The 6,868-nt window shown below is 40.8% G+C and overlaps 1 non-coding gene across 1 annotated transcript; it reads right to left on the bottom strand.

Moving 5' to 3' along the window:
* Window positions 1-375: 375 nt before the first annotated feature.
* LOC112753836 (small nucleolar RNA R71) lies at window positions 376-483 on the bottom strand. Its single transcript, XR_003178200.1, has one exon. It is a non-coding gene; the product is annotated as a small nucleolar RNA R71 (small nucleolar RNA).
* Between the last annotated feature and the right edge of the window lie 6,385 nt (window positions 484-6,868).

Here is a 6,868-nt window from a genome sequence, read left to right as displayed (position 1 = left end):
AATGCAAGGAAGATGCTTGGTGACTTTGCTGCACCTAATTCCAATTTACATGGAAGAAGCATCTCAATCCCTGCCATTGGAGCAAACAATTTTGAACTGAAACCTCAATTAGTTTCTCTGGTGCAACAGAATTGTAAGCTTTATGGACTTCCATTCGAAGATCCCTTTCAGTTCTTAACTGAATTCTTGCAGATCTGTGATACTGTTAAGACCAATGGGGTTGATCCCGAGGTCTACAGGCTTATGCTTTTCCCGTTTGCTGTAAGAGATAGAGCTAAAGTATGGTTGGATGCTCAACCTAAAGATAACCTGAACTCTTGGGATAAGCTGGTCACGGCTTTCTTAGCCAAGTTCTTTACTCCTCAAAAGCTTAGCAAGCTTAGAGTGGATGTTCAAACCTTCAGACAGAAAGAAGGTGAATCCCTCTATGAAGCTTGGGATAGATACAAGGAACTGACCAAAAAGTGCCCTTCTGACATGCTTTCAGAATGGACCATCCTGGATATATTCTATGATGGTCTGTCTGAGCTATCAAAGATGTCACTGGACCATTCTGCAGGTGGATCAATTCACCTAAAGAAAACGCCTGCAGAAGCTCAAGAACTCATTGACATGGTTGCAAATAACCAGTTCATGTACACTTCTGAAACGAATCCTGTGAGTAATGGGACGCCTCAGAGGAAGGGAGTTCTTGAAATTGATGCTCTGAATGCCATATTGGCTCAGAATAAAATATTGACTCAGCAAGTCAATATGATCTCTCAGAGTCTGAATGGATTGAAGGAATCATCCAACAGTACTAAAGAGGCATCTTCTGAAGAAGAAGCTTATGATCCTGAGAACCCTGCAATAGCAGAGGTGAATTACATGGGTGAACCCTATGAAAACACCTATAATCCCTCATGGAGAAATCATCTAAATTTCTCATGGAAGGATCAACAAAAGCCTCAACAAGGCTTTAATAATGGTGGAAGAAACAGGTTTAGCAATAGCAAGCCTTTTCCATCATCCACTCAGCAACAGACAGAGAGTTCTGAGCAGAATCCATCTAGCTTAGCAAATATAGTCTCTGATCTATCTAAGGCCACTGTAAGTTTCATGAATGAAACATGGTCCTCTATTAGGAATTTAGAGGCACAAGTGGGCCAGCTGAGTAAAAGAGTCACTGAAACTCCTCCTAGTACTCTCCCAAGCAATACAGAAGAGAATCCAAAAAGAGAGTGCAAGGCCATTGATTTAACCATCATGGCCGAACCTACAAGGGAGAGAGAGGACGTGAATCCCAGTGAGGAAGACCTCCTGGGACGTCCAGTGATCAACAAGTAGTTTCCCTCTGAGGAACCAAAGGAATCTAAGGCTCATCTAGAGACCATAGAGATTCCTTTGAACCTTCTTATGCCATTCATGAGCTCTGATGAGTATTCTTCTTCTGAAGAGAATGAAGATGTCACTGAAGAGCAAGTTGCCAAGTACCTTGGTGCAATCATGAAGCTGAATGCCAAATTATTTGGTAATGAGACTTGGGAAGATGAACCTCCCTTGCTCATCAATGAACTGAGTGATCTGGATCAACTGACATTGCCTCAGAAGAAACAAGATCCTGGAAAGTTCTTAATACCTTGTACCATAGGCACCATGATCATTGAGAAGGCTCTATATGACCTTGGGTCAGGGATAAACCTCATGCCACTCTCTGTAATGGAGAAACCGGGAATCTTTGAGGTGCAAGCTGCCATAATCTCATTAGAGATGGCAGACAACTCAAGAAAACAGGCTTATGGACAAGTAGAGGATGTGCTAGTAAATGTTAAAGGCCTTTACATCCCTGCTGATTTCATAATCCTAGACACCGGGAAGGATGAAGATGAATCCATCATCCTTGGAAGACCCTTCCTAGCCACAGCAAGAGCTGTGATTGATGTGGACAGAGGAGAATTGATCCTTCAACTGAATGAGGACAACCTTGTGTTTAAAACTCAAGGATCTCCTTCTGTAACCATGGAGAGGAAGCATGAAAAGCTTCTCTCACTGTAGAGTCAACCAAAGCCCCCAAAGTCAAACTCTAAGTTTGGTGTTGGGAGGCCACAACCAAACTCTAAGTTTGGTGTTGAACCCCCACATTCAAACTCTAAGTTTGGTGTTGGAAGGTTCCAACAATGCTCTGAACATCTGTGAGGCTCAATGAGAGCTCACTGTCAAGCTATTGACATTAAAGAAGCGCTTGTTGGGAGGCAACCCAATGTTATTTAATCATATCTATTTTATATTCTTTTTGTTATTTCGTGTTTTATTAGGTTGATGATCATGTGAAGTCACAAAAACTACTATAAAATCAAAAACAGAATGAAAAATAGCATTGAAAACAGCACACCCTGGAGGAGAGCAGTCTGGCGTTTAAATGCCAGAAACAAGCATCTGTCTGGCGTTTAACGCCAGAAACAGGCACCAAGCTGGCGTTTAACGCCAGAAACAGTCAGCAATCTGGCGTTTTACACGCCTAATTGGAGCAGGGATGTTAAGTCCTTGGCCCCACTGGATCTGTGGACCCCACAGGATCCCCACATTTTCTTCTCTCCTCTTCACACCTTTTCATTACTCTCTTCCTCAAATACCCTTCACCAATCACCTCAATCACTCTTTCCCATCACCTCTTCACCACTCACATCCATCCTCTCTTCCCCATAAACCCCACCTACCTTCAAAATTCAAAATAATTTCCCTCCCAAACCCAACCCTAATGGCCGAACCCTACACCCTCCCTCACTCCTATATAAACCCCTCACTTCTTCTTCATTTTCACACAACACAACCCTCTCTTCTTCTCCTTGGCCAAATACATCTTCTTCCCCCATCTCCTCCATTTTCTTCTTCTTCTACTACTTTTTTTCTTCTTTTGCTCGGGGACGAGCAAATATTTTAAGTTTGGTGTGGTAAAGGCATAGCTTTTTGTTTTTCCATAACCATTTATGGCACCTAAGACCAGAGAAACCTCTAGAAAGAAGAAAGGAAAGGCAATTGCTTCCACCTCTGAGTCATGGGAGATGGAGAGATTCATCTCAAAGGTCCATCAAGACCACTTCTATGAAGTTGTGGCCAAGAAGAAAGTGATCCCTAAGGTTTCTTTCAAGCTCAAAAAGAATGAGTATCCGGAGATCCGACTTGAGATCCAAAGGAGAGGTTGGGAAGTTCTCACCAACCCCATTCAACAAGTCGGGATTCTAATGGTTCAAGAGTTCTATGCAAACGCATGGATCACTAGGAACCATGATCAAAGTGTGAACCCGAATCCAAAGCATTGGCTCACATTGGTTCGGGGGAAATACTTAGATTTCAGTCCGGAAAATGTAAGGCTGGCGTTCAACTTGCCAATGATGGAAGAGAACGCACGCCCCTACACAAGAAGGGTCAACTTTGATCAAAGGTTGGACCAAGTCCTCATAGACATATGTGAGGAAGGAGCTCAATGGAAAATTGACTCAAGAGGCAAGCCGATTCAATTAAGAAGGCATGACCTCAAACTAGTGGCTAAGGGATGGTTAGAGTTCATTCAACGCTCAATCATTCCTACTAGTAACTGGTCTGAAGTTACTATAGACCGGGCCATCATGATCCATAGTATCATGATTGGAGAAGAGGTGGAAGTTCATGAGATTATACCTCAAGAACTCTACAAGGTGGCTGACAAGTCCTCCACTTGGGCAAGGTTAGCCTTTCCTCACCTCATTTGCCACCTCTGCAATTTGGCTGGAATTGACATAGAGGGAGACATTCTCATTGAAGAGGACAAGCCCATCACTAAGAAAAGAATGGAACAAATAAGAGACCATGGACCTCAACATGAGCATGAGGAAATTCCTCACCATGAAATTCCTGAGATGCCTCAGAGGATGCACTTCCCTCTACAAAACTATTGGGAGCAAATCAACACTTCCCTAGGAGAATTAAGTTCCAACATGGGACAACTAAGGATGGAGCACCAAGAGCACTCCATCATCCTCCATGAGATTAGAGAAGATCAAAGAGCTATGAGGGAGGAGCAAGAAAGACAAGGAAGAGACATAGAGGAGCTCAAAAGCACCATTGGTTCTTCAAGAAGAGGAAGATGCCACCCTCACTAAGGTGGACTCATTCCTTAATCTCCTTGTCTATTTATTTTCTGTTTTTGGTTTCCATGCTTCATGTTTAATTATGTTTGTGTCTTTACTATATGATCATTAGTGTCTAAGTGTCTATGCCTTAAAGTTATGAATATGAATCCATCACCTCTCTTAAATGAAAACTGTTCTAAAAACAAAAGAACAAGAAGTACAGGGTTTCAAATTCATCCTTGAAATTAGTTTAATTATTTTGAAGTGGTGACAATACTTTTTGTTTTCTGAATGAATGCTTGAACAGTGCATATGTCTTTTGAAGTTGATGTTTATGAATGTTAAATATGTTGGCTCTTGAAGAATAAGGAAAAAGGAGACATGTTATTTGATAATCTAAAAAATCATAAAAATGATTCTTGAAGCAAGAAAAAGCAGTGAATACAAAATCTTGTGAAAAAAAAGAAAAAGAAAAATAGCGAAAAAGAAAAAGAAAAAGAAAAAGCAAGCAGAAAAAGCCAAAAGCTCTTAAAACCAAAAGGCAAGAGCAAAAAGCCAATAGCCCTTAAAACCAAAAGGCAAGGGTAATAAAAAGGATCCAAGGCTTTGAGCATCAGTGGATAGGAGGGCCTAAAGGAATAAAATCCTGGCCTAAGAGGCTAAACCAAGCTGTCCCTAACCATGTGCTTGTGGCGTGAAGGTGTCAAGTAAAAACTTGAGACTGAGCGGTTAAAGTCAAGGTCCAAAGCAAAAAAAGAGTGTGCTTAAGAACCTTGGACACCTCTAATTGGGGACTTTAGCAAAGCTGAGTCACATTCTGAAAAGGTTCACCCAATCATGTGTCTGTGGCATTTATGTATCCGGTGGTAATACTGAAAAACAAAGTGCTTAGGGCCACGGCCAAGACTCATAAAGTAGCTGTGTTCAAGAATCAACATACTGAACTAGGAGAATCAATAACACTATCTGAATTCTAAGTTCCTATAAATGCTAATCATTTTGAACTTCAATGGATAAAGTGAGATGCCAAAACTATTCAAGAGGCAAAAAGCTACAAGTCCCGCTCATCTGATTGGAGCCAAGTTTCATTAATATTTTGGAATTTACAGTATATTCTCTTCTTTTTATCCTATTTGATTTTCAGTTGCTTGGGGACAAGCAACAATTTAAGTTTGGTGTTGTGATGAGCGGATAATTTATACGCTTTTTGGCATTGTTTTTACATAGTTTTTAGTATGATTTAGTTAGTTTTTAGTATATTTTTATTAGTTTTTAAATAAAATTCACATTTCTGGACTTTACTATGAGTTTGTGTGTTTTTTTGTGATTTCAGGTATTTTTTGGCTGAAATTGAGGGACCTGAGCAAAAATCAGATTCAGAGGTTGAAGAAGGACTGCAGATGTTGTTGGATTCTGACCTCCCTGCACGCAAAGTGGATTTTCTGGAGCTACAAAACTCCAAATAGCGCGCTCTCAATTGCGTTGGAAAATAGACATCCAGGGCTTTTCAGCAATATATAATAATTTATACTTTACTCGAGTTTAGACGACGCAAACTGGCTTTCAATGCCAGTTCCATGCTGCATTCTGTAGTTAAACGCGAGAAACAGGTTGCAAAGTGGAGTTAAACGCCAGAAACAGGTTACAAACTGGTGTTCAACTCCAAGAGAAGCCTCTACACGTTTAAAGCTCAATGCTCAGCCCAAGCACACACCAAGTGGGCTCCAGAAGTGGATTTCTGCATCATTTACTCATTTCTGTAAACCCTAGTAACTAGTTTAGTATAAATAGGACTTTTTACTATTGTATTTACATCTTTCGGAACATCTTTGGATCATCTTTGGAACATCTTTAGTTTCATCTTTAGATCACATTTGGGGGCTGGCCTCTCGGCCATGCCTGGACCTTATCACTTATGTATTTTCCACGGTAGAGTTTCTACACTCCATAGATTAAGGTGTAGAGCTCTGCTGTTCGTCATGAATTAATACAAAGTACTATTGTTTTTCTATTCAATTCAAGCTTATTCCTATTCTAAGATATCCATTCGCACACAAGAACATGATGAATGTGATGATTATGTGACGCTCATCATCATTCTCACTTATGAACGCGTGCCTGACAAACACTTCCGTTCTACATGCAAACAAGCTAGAATGAGTATCTCTTAGATATCTAATACAGAGGACCGAGTCCGAGATATTAGAGTCTTCGTGGTATAAGTTAGAACCCATGGATGGCCATTCTTGAGATCCGGAAAGTCTAAACCTTGTCTGTGGTATTCCGAGTAGGATCTGGGAAGGGATGGCTGTGACGAGCTTCAAACTCGCGAGTGCTGGGCATAGTGACAGACGCAAAAGGATAGTAAATCCTATTCCAGTATGATCGAGAACCGACAGATGATTAGCCATGCAGTGACAGTGCATTGGACTATTTTCACAGAGAGGATGGGATGTAGCCATTGACAACAGTGATGCCCTACATACAGCTTACCATGGAAAGGAGTAGGAATGATTGGATGAAGATAGCAGGAAAGCAGAGGTTCAGAGGAACGAAAGGCATCTCTATACGCTTATCTAAAATTCTCACCAATGAATTACATAAGTATCTCTATCCTAGTTTATATTTTATTTATGTTTTTAATTATCAATTCATCATAACCATTTGAATCCGCCTGACTGAGATTTACAAGGTGACCATAGCTTGCTTCAAGCCGACAATCTCCGTGGGATTGACCCTTACTCACGTAAGGTTTATTACTTGGACGACCCAATGCATTT

This window comes from Arachis hypogaea, chromosome 15 (assembly GCF_003086295.3).
Source record: "Arachis hypogaea cultivar Tifrunner chromosome 15, arahy.Tifrunner.gnm2.J5K5, whole genome shotgun sequence".
NCBI classification, from domain to species: domain Eukaryota; kingdom Viridiplantae; phylum Streptophyta; class Magnoliopsida; order Fabales; family Fabaceae; genus Arachis; species Arachis hypogaea.
Note: the sequence above shows the minus strand (reverse complement) of the source record. Positions and strands in the feature narration are given on the sequence as shown.